General features: G+C 42.8%; 1 protein-coding gene across 2 annotated transcripts in view; it reads left to right on the forward strand.

Annotated features, from left to right (window-relative positions):
- LAMA3 (laminin subunit alpha 3) overlaps positions 1–13848 on the forward strand; it is a gene marked incomplete at its 5' end in the record, with an annotated part of 240762 nt that overhangs the window by 4193 nt on the left and 222721 nt on the right. The gene's annotated exons all lie outside the window — the stretch shown is intronic.

The raw sequence follows: 13848 nt of genomic DNA on the forward strand, positions 1-13848 counted from the left end.
TTTATATACTTGCTACTGCTCAGACATTAAGTTTTTGGTGTTTGAGAGCTCTGTGATTCAGGGATCCTATCTGTCTGGTTCACGGCTATCTCTCCAGTGCTGAGCACAAAAGCCTGGAACAGAATAGGTGCTTGGAAAATATTGAATGAAAGGATGGTGGAGTGAAGGTACAGTTGAAGTTACTATAAAGAGGAGACAAGAAAAGTATGCAAATTAGTTCTATTCTGATGAAAAGTAATTATAACCGAAATATGTCACAATTTGCACTTTAACTTTAAATGTGTACTAACCTATGGAGTGTAAAGACATTATTACAGTCGGCCCTCAGTATCCTTGGGTTTCGCATCCACAGATTTAACCAACTGTGGGTCAAAAATACTCGGGAGAAAAAAAATCCAGAAAGTTCCCCAAAGCAAAACTTAAATTCGCCCTATGGTGGCAACTATTTACATAGCATTTACATTGTATTAGGTATTATAGGTAATCTGGAGATGGTTTAAAGTACGTGGGAGAATGTATGTACGTTATATGCAAATACTATGATGCCATTTTATATAAGGGACTCGAGCATCTGCAGATTTTGGTATCTGTAGGGTTCCTGGAACCAGTCCTTCACAAATACCAAGGGAGGACTGAATTTACTGACATCTGATAGAGGTGATGATAAAATGGAAGTGGAAGGCTGTGTTGAAAATATAACCTTGGGTTTGGTTTAGCTTGACATAAACACTATGCTCACAAGAAATGACCTGCACGTATTTACCAAACATATGATCTTTTTTTTTTCTTTTTTCTGACCACGCTGTGCCGCTTGTGGGATCTTAGTTCCCTGACCAGGGATCAAACCCGCGCCCCCTGCAGTGGAAGTGCAGAGTTACCACTGGACCGCCAGGGAAGTCCCAGCAAACATATGATCTTGATTTTATACATCGACAGTTCAACATATTTTTATAAGTTCTTTCAGTGCACTTTGCTTTATGCATAAGAATTTGTATTTAACCTAAATGATATTGATAGAGAAGTACACTCACCTGAGTTATGGCTAAGAGTGAGCATGCTTGCCACAAAGCAGTCCCAGTTGTGTGTTTGTGTAACTTGCACTAATAGCCATAAAGGAAACTCAACTTCACTAAGGCTCTGTTTACAGAACTATTGTGAAAGAGAGCCATTTGTTAACTTCAACAAGGGCCTTTTCCTTTGTGATACAGATGTGAAGATTTTGGGGAAATCTAAAACATTTACTGTGTCCATTGATATATTTGTAACAATTATTAATAGAGTTATTTCAAAACTTCAGATGATTACAGCCAGCAGTTGAAGGACAAATGATTCTTTTTTTTAAATAAATTCATTTATTTATTTTTGGCTGCATTGGGTCTTCGTTGCTGCGCGTGGGTTTTCTCCAGTTGTGGCAAGTGGGGGCTACTCTTGGTTGTGGTGCACGGGCTTCTTATTGCGGTGGCTTCTCTTGTTGCAGAGCACGGGCTCTAGGCATGTGGGCTTCAGTAGTTTTGGCACGAGGGCTCAGTAGTTGTGGCTCGGGGGCTCTGGAGTGCAGGCTCAGTAGTTTTGGCGCACAGGCTTAGTTGCTCTGTGGCATATGGGATCTTCCCGGACCAGAGCTTGAACCCATGTCCCCTGCATTGGCAGGCAGATTCTTAACCACTGCACCACCAGGGAAGCCCCGAGGCATAATTTAAATACCATAACATGCAGCCATTTTAAGTGTGAATTCAATAATTTTTAGAAAGTTTATAGAGTTGTGCAGCTATTACTAGAGTCTAGTTTTAGAACATATATATATATATATAAAAATCCATTCTGCCAGTCTCTGCTTTTAACTAAGTCTAATCCATTTACATTTAAAGTGATTATTGATAATGAAGGACTTATTTCTGCCATTTTGCTATTTGTCTTATATATGACAAATGTCTTATATATGTCTTATATATATATGCATTATATATATTTTAGTTCCTCAGTTCCTCTATTACTGTTTTCTTTTGTGTTTAATTAAATTTTCTAATGTGTCATTTTGATTTCCTCCTCATTTCCTGTTCTGTTAATTTTTTTTTTTTAATTTATATTTTGGCTGTGCCATGCGGCATGCGGGATCTTGGTTCCCTGACCAGAGATTGAACCTGTGCCCCCTGCAGTGGAAGCTGGAGTCTTAACCACTGGACCGCCAGGGAAATCCCCTGTAAATTTTTTTTGTGTGTGTGTGGTACGCGGGCCTGTCACTGCTGTGGCCTCTCCCGTTGCGGAGCACAGGCTCCGCACGCGCAGGCTCAGCTGCCATGGCTCACGGACCCAGCCGCTCCACGGCATGTGGGATCTTCCCGGACCGGGGCATGAACCCGCATCCCTTGCATCGGCAGGCGGACTCTCAACCACTGCGCCACCAGGGAAGCCCCCCCTGTAAATTTTTAAAAGTAATTTTCTTAGTGCTTACTCTGAGGATTACAATTAACATCCTAAATTTATAACAATCCAATTTGATTTGACATCAACTTAATTTCAATAGCATCTAAAACTCTGCTCCTATATAGGTCTGTCTCCCCTTTTATGATGTTACTGTCACAAATTACATCTTTACACATTGTTGCCCCTTGGGATAAAAACATAATTATTGTTCTATGCATTTGTGTTTTAAATCATATAGGAAAAAAAGTTACAAACCAAAAATACAATAATGCTGGCTTTTTAATTTACCTCTGTAGTTATTTGTACTGGTGTTCTGTATTTCTTTGTATGGCTTTGAGTTACTGTCTAATGTCCTTTATTTCAGTTTGAAGGACTCCCTTTAACATTTCTTGTCGGGCAGGTCTACTAGCAACAAACTCCTTCAGCTTTTCTTTGGGAATGTCTTAATTTCTCCTTCATTTTTGAAGAATAACTTTACCAGGTATAGAATTCTTGACTGACAGTTTTTTTCTTTCAGCACTTTATCGTCTCACTGCCATCTGGCTTCCATGGTTTCCAGTGAAAAATAAGTTGTTAATCTTATTGAGGATCCCTTATATGTGATAAATTGCTTCTCTCATGTTGCTTTCAAGATTTTCTCTTTGTCTTTTGACAGTTTGTTTATAATGTGTCTCAGTGTGGATCTTTCTGTAGATGACTAGCCTTTTTATGACCCAATTTTCTTAAATGACCAGGGAAACTCCTGTGAGGGAAAATACAACATCATCTCACTGTAGATATTATCAAACTGCTCTCACTTAGAGATGAAGAACTCTGGCTCTACAATCATGTAGACCTGAGTTTGAATTCTAACTCTACCAGCTCTCTGACCTTGGAAAATTGCAAAATCTCCGTTTTCTTATATATAAAACAGGGTTAATAAACCTGTGTATCTCACAGGTTTACTTGGAGGATAAAAGCACTTAGTATTTTTCTTGGCACATAGTTAGTGCTCAATAAATGTGTTTTTTCATGGAGAGAAAAAATTCTTTTTAAGACTTCTAAAGTGGTAAGCTACAAAAATGAATTAGCACAATAGTCATTTTAAATTTTTGAGTAAAAAGTTCTTTTAATGATGACGTGTACAGTGCATTATACACTGAACACATTTGGCATGCTGAATAATCCACAGGCATAAAGACATTTATAGCCTTCTATAGAATAGCAATGTTGAATTGTTTTGGTAATGCGTTAATAACTAGTTCAGATATTATTTATGTAGGGACTTCATTTATTTATGTACTTTCTGGTAACACAAGATGTTCCAGGGTCACTTTTAATTTTCTTTGCTCCAGTGTTGGAACTAACTACTTTTCCAAAAATCTCTGTTTTTTTTTTTTTTTTTAAATTGAGTGTGGTATGTAGAAACCAAGTCTGGATATGAGGTGTGCTCATTGTTACCGGTGTGTCATTGCTTCTAGACCCTTTCAAGGGACAGAGCTAGGAGTTATATGTATATCTACTAATTCCTATATACGCCCATATCATATATACACACACTTTTATCAGCTAAACTAACATTTTTGGGGAGGTATTAATTTTTTAAGGTGAATTTTGGTAGCACTGATACATTCTTCCAGATCATAAATTTATTTCCCGTTGTGATTTAGGCTTTCACGAAACCTGTGTTAACTTTTGCTCAACATTGTGGAACCATTTGCCTAGTGAGGAAAAGATTTATTAAATGGTACCTCAGTGGTCTTAGTCAATAGAACTGCCTGTGTTGTGCTGTATACATGGGCTCCTGGCCAAGGGGGCTGAAAATCCAGCCCGGGCAAGGCTGTATCTGCTCAGAGGCAGGGAACCTTTTTCTGCTTCTCAAAAAAGAGCTGTTTGCATGAGCTAGCAGATCCTTGATTAGATCCCTCCTGCCAACAGGGTGGAACCTGCCCTGGGGAGAGCCAACTCATTGAGTCCCATGTGTCCTGCCCGTTTCTCAATATCATAAGTATATTGTATTCTCTTGGTTTTCCCATCCTAGATGTTTAGAAAATACATGTGGAAGTAATAAATGAATATTAGCTTGAGAGAAATATAGGTTTTAATTAGATTATCTATGCATATCTTAACTGTGGGGTATAGATGTAATTCTCCATTACTTTCAAGTTGCACTATATACTGTGTACAGGAGTGATACCAAATTAAGGGGAGGCGGGCAGAATGGAGAATAGGGAGAACAGCCTAGTAACCAGGAGACTTGCTCCCCTGTTGTTTTTTTCTTTTTTTGGTTCAATAGCTCCCCTGTTTAATGTGGAGTATTAATTTAACACTTAATCGGTACCTGGCACTGTCCTAAAGCCTCTTTCACAAACTTCTTCATCCTCACAACAATTTATAAAGGAGGTACTCTTAGCACACTCAGTGTACAAATGAGGAAACTGAAGCACAGAGAGGTTAAGTGATTTGGTCAAGGTCACACAGCTAGTATGTGGAAAAGCCAGGTACTCTGGCTGCAGAGTTCATGCTTTTACCTGCTGTGCTATGCTGCCACTGCCGAGCCAGCTACTCTTCCCTCAGAGTTCCAGCCAAACTCTGTGCCACCTCCCTAACTCCATTCATGGCCTTGGAGCCATTGATTTTCATGTCTGTATCCTTATTAATTCACGAGCTTCCTGAGTGTGAGGCCACATTTTCCTGTTGTTTGTCTTCCCTGCGGCAGCTTATCACAGACACTTCATAGATGCTTTTTGGAGAAATGTTCAAAGGGCAACACCATCATAGGATTTTCCTACTAGAGCAACACCTTGTTGGAAGTGCTGTTTGACAGAAAAAATACCTGACTTTCAACAACCTGCCTCTGGAAGACAGTTGTGGCCCTGGTGTGTTGAATTTCAAAGTAGTGCCTAATGTAGTGGCAGAGACCAATGACTAGGACTGGACCACCAGAAGCTGGAAGAGGCAAGGAAGGATCCTTCCTCCACAGGTTTCAGAGGGAGAGGGGCCCTGCCAATGCCTTGATTTCAGACTTTCAGCTTCCAGAACTGTGAGACAATAACTTTCTGTTGTTCTAAGCCACCCAGTTTGTGGTACTTTGTTACGGCAGCTCAGCTTAGTCCGTTTGGGCTGCCGTAACAAAAAAATAGATTGATAGCTTATAAACAACAGAAATTTATTTCTCACAGTTCTGGAGGCTGGGAAATCCAAGGTCAAGGTGTGGGCAGATTCAGTGTCTCGTGAGGACCCACTTCCTGTTCGCTGATTGCTGTTTTTTCACTGTCCTCACAAGGTGGGAGGGATGAGGGATCTCTCCAGGGCCTCTTTTATAAGGGCACTAATTCCGTTCATGTAGGTGGAACCCTCATCCTAATACCATCATCTAGTGGGTTAGGTCTTAACGTATGAATCTGGGGGAGGGACACAGATATTCAGTCCCTAGCAGTAGCTTCAGCTTTAAGCCAGATCACCAACCTCTCGGTCAGTCAGCAGTGTTTATGGACCAGCGTGTAAGTTATCTGTGTATGGGAGGGTGGAGGATGGGGGACTACATGAAGCTCTTGGGTGGTCCTAGGGTCTCTGCTTTGGAGACTTTGCAATCTGATATTCATAATTAGTCCCTGAACAGAATAAGGAGAGCTCTTGGTTGAACAAATATTTAGGGATCACCCATATGGAGAGTAATCCTTAAATATGAAGAATATATCAGTGGGGCATAAAATAAGGATTGCCTAATAACACGGGTGGGGTGGTGGGAGTCTGGGGGCTCTGGACACAGTGAGCTGCACAGAGCCCAATGGTTGGGTGATTCCTTTACTAGTGAGGGCTCTGGGGGCTGCATCAGGGGAAGGATGGGGTGGGATTGTGAAATGAAAGGCCCAGCGCCTTGTTTCCTGAGATTGGCTCTGCAGAGACTGAATATGGCTGAGGATTTGTGTGTACAAAAGACATTGGTGGCAAAGATTCTATGCAAGGTAGTTTGCCTAGTGATTTGATAAGAACACAAAAATTTTAGACTTTCAAACTTTCCTATATGTCTTTTTTTTTTTTAAAGGAACTGAAGCTTTTTTTTTTTAACATCTTTATTTGGGTATAATTGCTTTACAATGGTGTGTTAGTTTCTGCTTTATAACAAAGTGAATCAGTTATACATATATGTTTTATCTGTTTCTAAGTGATGTTCCTATTTCATTGTGACAGCTGATCACTTAATGTATCTTTAATGTGACATTGAATTTCGAATGTTTTTAATGTACCAGAAAAAGTAGCAGGTGTTGCTGAGAGACCTCTTCAGGAAAATCTTTTAGTAAGATTGCCACAAACTAGTTGATTTTTTTTTCCCTCTTGTTTTATTTCATTATCTTTTAGGTCAAATAGTAGACTTTTATTTAAATAAAAATGTACCTTGAAGGCACTTTTTCTAATAGAAATACCAGGACCTGATAAAGTTTTCATTCCCTTTCTCTGAGCACCATGCTGGCTTTGAAGTAACACTTCATACCCCTCACATACTTGGTGTTACATGCAGCCGCCTTTTTCTTTGATCAGTTGCTTGCCTTGGTTCTGCAGTGTGGTTTTTCCCTAGCTGTAATAGATAGCAACTGTCAGTGGAGCTTAGGAAGACCATAGCTGAAAGAGTAAATCTGCTTGATTAACCACAAGGAAGATGAGGCCAAGGGCCTTCACAGTCATGATAGGGATGTTTGTAACCAATGGTTCTCCATCTTCACTGAAGACAAAATACAAAGGGTGGTGTAGCTTTGCAGAGCGAAGGATTGAGTTCAGCTGTGGAGAAGGACTGCCTTCAGTGCCGCACCACTGAAAGGATTTTCAGAGAGGAGGGCGAGAAGGTTGTCTCCAGGTCAGAATCGTCTGTGTGATTTTAGGTTGCATCACAGGCAATCCAAAGGCTTTAATTGGGGCCTAGCAGGGGCCTAGCATGGGCAGCTGCCCTCCCCACACCAGCGCCTTGCAGTTTTCTGGAGGGAGCTGCAGTCAAGGAGCCAGGCCCCCGTGGACCAGCCATGCTCATGTACTTATCTGCATTCTCCGCCCTAGAGCCTCTGTTCGGAGGCCTCCATTGAGACTCGTTTTTGGGGTGCTATCGGGGTGCTATGGGTGAGGCCCTTTCCCCCACTCGGACTTGGTACTGTTCTACTCCTCTCTGCATCCCCCTCCCAACTCCCTGGGTGCATAAGAAGGCAGGAGCCTTTTGTTTGGGGTTCCTGGGCAGTGAGCTCATTCTCCTGTCATCTGACCCTCACCTGGGGGAAATGGAACCCTGGGGAGCTGGCACCTCTCTCCTTTGCCTTTTGCCTGCACAGTCAGGCACAGGAAGTGAATGGCCTTGATTGCTGCTTTCAAATTAGCCCCTTGTCCTCCTTGACCACCGAACACCTGGCAGCTCACCCAGAGCTGTCTTTTGTGGACGGTCCCTATTGTAGCTTTTTATCACCTAAGGAAAGAACTGCCGCCTGGAAGCATGCATGTACACATACTTATGCGCAATATTCACCCACTACTATATTTAACAAATATTTATTGACATCTCTGTGCCAGGCACAGAGGACAGGGATATGATGGGCTGGGAGTACAATTCCTAACAAGGCAGAAAAGGTCCCTGCTTATAAGCAGCTAAACTTCTATGGGGAGACTGTAGCCAGTGAGCAAACTAATATGATAATTATAGATTGTTATTGTGTCTTGGAGAGGATAAATGGGATTTTGCTATTGAGATTAAAGAGGGAAGCTTCTATAGGTCAAGCAGATGGCGAAGCTTTGCTAAGGAGTGTTATTGGTACAGAAAGCTGAGGGTTGAGAGGAAGGCAGCCCCAAGGAAAGGCTGGGAAAATGTGTTCCCGGCAGAGGACCAGCAGGTGCAAGGGCCCTGAGGTGGGAACATGTTTGGTGTTTCTAGGAACTCAGAAAGCCACGCTGCCCTCGTTTTTGTATGTTTTGAATGTTATCTCTGAGTGAGACCACTTTCCAGAATTTATAAATACTTCATTTTATTTTTGTACGTATGTATTCCCTTTCTGGTTCTCAAAAGAATTTAGGTGACTGATAAAATTTTAAAAGGATGAATGAAAGAGTTGAGGGCATTAGGACAATGAGAAAATAAAGTGGTAAAGAGTGTAGTAGGGCTTCCCTGGTGGCGCAGTGGTTGGGAGTCCGCCTGCCGATGCAGGGGACGCAGGTTCATGCCCCGGTCTGGGGGAACCCGCGTGCCGTGGAGTGGCTGGACCCGTGGGCCGTGGCCACTGGGCCTGCACGTCCAGAGCCTGTGCTCTGCAACGGGGGAGGCCGCGGTGGTGGGAGGGCCGCGTACCACAAAAAAAAAAAAAAAAAAAGAGTGTAGTTATTTCATAAGGAGATTAATAACTGAAATGGAATTGAGAGGGAAATATTTGGTTTGAGGAATGCCTCAGGTCAAGGTCAGACTCTCTCCTGAGGACAGTATCTGGCCCTTAGCAGGTCAATAGTTGACAGCTGGATGAATAAACTGTCAAGGCAGAGCTGCTTTTGTAAATCTAGGCTTTGGGATGAAGCTCTAAAGAGGAAGTGCTTTGGGTTCGGGGCATTGAGCAGACAGGCCTAGGTGTGGCCTGGCCCACCTCAGAAACCTGAGTTTATTTGTGAGCAGACCACTTACCTGCAACTACAGGTACCAAGCGACCCCTTATTGCCAGTGATATGCCAACACTACGTATAGGGAACAAGAGAATAGAGGGAGAAGTAGAAGGAAGAGGATTATATGGAAACCATTAAAAAGATGGGTTTTACTTGTACACTGTTGGTGGGACTCTAAATTGGTACAGCCACTGTGGAAAATAGTATGGAGGTTTCTCAAAAAACTAAAAATAGAACTATCATATGACCCAGCAATTCCACTCTTAGGTATATATCTGAAAAAAACAAAAACTAATTTGAAAAGATACATGCACCTCAGTGTTCAGAGCAGCATTATTTACAATTGCCAAGATATGGAAGCAACCTAAGTGTTGATGAGCAGATGAATGGATAAACACTCCAGTGGTTCTGATGGTGGTGTGATCACTTTATGGACGGCGTCTCATTGAATCATCAAAATCACTGCGTAAGGTTGGTGGTGTTAGCCCGTTTTAACAAAGAGAAAATGGAACCCAAAGGAGACTAAACAATTTTTTTTTTTTTTTTTTGTGGTACGCGGGCCTCTCACTGTCGTGGCCTCTCCCGTTGCGGAGCACAGGCTCCGGACACGCAGTCTCAGTGGCCATGGCTCACGGGCCTAGCCGCTCCGCGGCATGTGGGATCTTCCCGGACCGGGGTATGAACCCGTGTCCCCTGCATCGGCAGCCGGACTCTCAACCACTGCGCCACCAGGGAAGCCCGAGACTAAATATTTTGACTAACATTTTGAAGCTGTGACTGGTAGAGGCAGGATTTAGACCTCCATCATTCTACTCCAAAATGCATCTCTTTGAAACAAATTAAAAGAAAAACCCTCTGTAATTTGACCTGAGTGGACATAGTTTTTGAGTAATAGGTATAAATTTTGCAGATGTTTGCTTATCTGCCTTAAAAAATACATACCTGGGCTTCCCTGGTGGCACAGTGGTTAAGAATACGCCTGTCAATGCAGGGGACACGGGTTCGAGCCCTGGTCCAGGAAGATCCCACATGCTGTTGAGCAACTAAGCCCGTGCGCCACAACTACTGAGCCTGCGCTCTAGAGCCCGCCAGCCACAGCTACTGAGCCCACATCTGCAACTACTGAAGCCCACATGCCTAGAGCCCGTGCTCTGCAACAAGAGAAGCCACTGCAATGAGAAGCCTGCGCACCACAAAGAAAAGCAGCCCCCGCTCGCCACAACTAGAGAAAGCCCGCACGCAGCAACGAAGACCCAACACAGCCAAAGATAAAGAAATAAAAAATAAATAAATTAAAATATACGTACCTGGAACCAACCTGCAGCCCCTTGTTTGGTCTCTCAAATCCCTTGCTCCAGGAACCCGGCACACTAGAGGGCAAAGCGCCTCCTTCTGGTGGGGTGAAAGCTGTGTGTGGGCTGCAGAGCTGGGCGCTCTCCTGGGCTGTGTGGTCGCCCTTCACCCCACCCTGTGCAGACGTTTAGGTACTCAGGACATTTACAAGATGCTTGTCTGAGTGGTAGGTAACCACGCCCATGTGCTTTGTGCTTCTCAGAATGGAGAGCGTTCTGAACAAGGTTTTGGTAAAGGAGCAATCCCAAGTTGGGAATGGGCACACTCCAGAATGTTCTCCACATCAGGGCTCCAGCTGGCTTGGGTCTGGCCACTTGAGACAGTGCCTTTAAGGCACGTAACCTCAGGAGCCTCGGTGAGTGATGGTGAGGAGGAGGGTTCGCGGTAGCGCAAACGTGGTGATCATGAAACAGGGCTGTCGATGGGTGAGCGTGGTTAGATCTTGCCGTGTTTTCTGTGCCTGCCGCAGGGCACGGGTGCAGCTAAGCTTCTGTCAGACGGGGTTCTCTCCTCAGCTGGATCTCTTCCCACACATCTGGTCGTGGGCAGGTGTTTGGAAAATCACATAATTGCTATTGCAGTGCGGCCTCACACTCCATCCAAATCTAAGACGGGGCTCTGATGCAGCTTCCAGAGCAGCCAGGCCAGGATGGAAAGCGTTCTGAGCTGTAAGGACTGTGGCCAGACCCACACACGGGTCCTGGTTCCTGCACGTCCCGGCTGTGTGGTTTGAGGTGAGGCCCTTCACCTCCGTGAGCCTTCACTTCTGGGTCTTTAGGTCCTGATTTGATACGCATCTGAGAATGTGGTGACGATTCGGCAGGGAAGGCGTGGCATGTCTCTCCTGGGCTCCCACGCCCCACACGCTCACTTGATCCCAGCCCCTGCTGGTGACATGTTGTGTTTGAGTTACTTCTCTTCTATCCCACTGGATTTCTTCCGGGGCCGGGTCCAGCTCTTAGCGTTTGTTCCTTTGTTTTTACCCCAGCATCCAACACAGTGCTCCACACACTGGTGGTGATTTGGAAAAGTTGAATAAATGAATGACTGTTCAGACAATAAAAGAAGTCATGTTAGGGAGTGGTGCTGTAATCAACCTCTAGTTTCTTAGAACAAGACAGTGTTTATGCTGTGAATTCAGTTGCACAGTATTATATATGAGAGGCTTTTGGTTAAGGAGAATCATCAAAAATGTGAGCAATACGAGAGACTATTTTTTTTTCCATCTTTCTAAATGAGGGTAGGTCACTCCGTGGGCTTCTGGGCAAACACTGGCTTGTCCTCTGGGGACCTCCAGCCTTGGATCTCTACTCTCTTTTGTTGTTTATTTGAACAGTTTTGTCCCCTTTCCTTCTAGCCCCTTCTGTTACATTTGCTGTTTCCCACACGACTAGGCTAATAGTAGCTTTGACACAGTTCAGAGCGTGAGTCCCTTGTCTTGTTTATCTTTCAATATTCTCATCTCTGTCTGGAATAGCTTCTGATACAGAGTACATGGTCAGTACAGGTTTGTTGCCTGGATGGATGAATAACTGAACACAAGGATGTAAGAATCCTCTCTGTTCTCTGTCTGTCCCCCTCTTCTCTGACTTCTACCAGTTTTTGTCCTGCTTTTATTTATTTATGGTTATTTAAAAAATATTTGACCTCAGGTGCAGAATTAGATTAGATTAGGGATTGTTCGTGACCCTCAGTTTAAGACATGCTTTCATCATTGGTCTTTGCATGATAAGCCTTAATGTGTATGTGGATGGATGGATTTTAAATAGTATAACAAGGGACTTCTCTGGTGGTCCAGCGGTTAAGACTCCACCCTTCCACAGCAGGGGGCACGGGTTCGATCCCTGGTCGGGGAACTGAGATTCTGCATGCCGTGCAGTGCAGCCAAAAAAAAATTTTAATCATATAATAAGCACCCATGAACTTGCTACCAAAACTCAAAATAGGGCCTTAGCAATAACTTACGTCTAACCATATGATTTCCCCACCTCCCATCTCTCTTTTTCTCTCAATCTGGGGTAACCATCATCCTGAATCCTTTATTAATTTTTCCTTTGCTTTCCTTTCTATATAGTTTTTTTTTTTTTTTTTGCGGTATGTGGTATATATATACCACATCTTTATCCATTCATCTGTTGATGGACCCAATGTTCTTAATTTTAATGTCGTCAAATCTGTCTCTTCCTTTGTGGTCAGTGCTTTCTGAATCTTGTTTAAGAACTCATTCCTTGCTCCAAGTTCTTAAAGGTATTCACCTTTATTTTCCACTGAGAGATTGTAAACTTTTATTTCTAATGGTAAGTCCTTAATTCATCTATGACAACAAAAAAGGAACATCTCCACTCCTCATATCTATACTCTGGAGATGGAGATGAATGTAGATTATCATCCTTGGAGGAGATTTGCTTCTATCACATGTAAATCTTCTAAACTTCAAGAAATAACAATTTAATTCCCTCACCAAATAATTAAACTGGTAAAATGATTTCTAGGGAGAAAATGGGAAAAATACAAATCATTAAAGGGCAAAATACTCATAAATGTTAATAGGTCCTAGCTTAAATAGTTATCAATTATACTTATTATAATAATAAAATTTTGTAGAAAGGACTCAAACAATTTTTTGAGGGGTTTATTCCTTTATTGGGCTTCTATGACATTCTAGGCTGAAGTGATATAGGGAAGGCAAGACACATGTGGCCTCTGGACTCGTGAACTGATGGGACTGCTTACCCCACGGTGCTGCTCTTGAGTTACAGAAGTATCTTCATGAAGGGTCAAAAGATAAAGTTGTACATAATATATCACCACATATGAAGGAGCCCTCTGTAACACACTCGATGAAAACATTCGGCCACACATTTAGTTCCACACCAGGATCGAATTTATCCTTGAGCATTAAAAAATTAACTTCCAAGATGCTTGTCAGGGGCAGAGTTACCCTTTTCTCACAGCACATTTCTGGAGGGGCTGCGGGTCTAGGTTTGCTTCTCTATCCCTCTCCTATGTGGTAGTTATGCCCTTAGATCATTTAATTGGGGAGCAAAGCAGTTCAGTATGTGACATCCACTACTGGGTAAGCACCAGGCTTTGAACCAGTTAAAAGTATATTCAATATATAAGAAAGGCGTATGTTCAGCTTTTTGAGTGGTAATGGTGCTAAAATTCATTACAAAAACAAAACAAAATAAAACAAAACAAAATAGAATCAAGAGAATCTGCCTACTGAAAAAGAGTAATTCAGTAAGAAGATGAGATGATATCAGTAGAATCAGAATTCAGTAGAGATGATAATATCAAATAAATACCACTCCAGGATTCCCACTTACCTACTAAATTAACTGCCAACTTCTCACTCCAGTATCCACAGCCCAGCCACATCTCCCCCACTTACCTTTCAAGTGTAGTTTTCCATTACTTATGCTCTTGTTCAAATGGACCAGCTGGTCTCTGTGCCTTTGCTGGTGC

Source organism: Grampus griseus, assembly GCF_964374135.1.
Source record: "Grampus griseus genome assembly, chromosome: 12".
Lineage (NCBI taxonomy): Eukaryota > Metazoa > Chordata > Mammalia > Artiodactyla > Delphinidae > Grampus > Grampus griseus.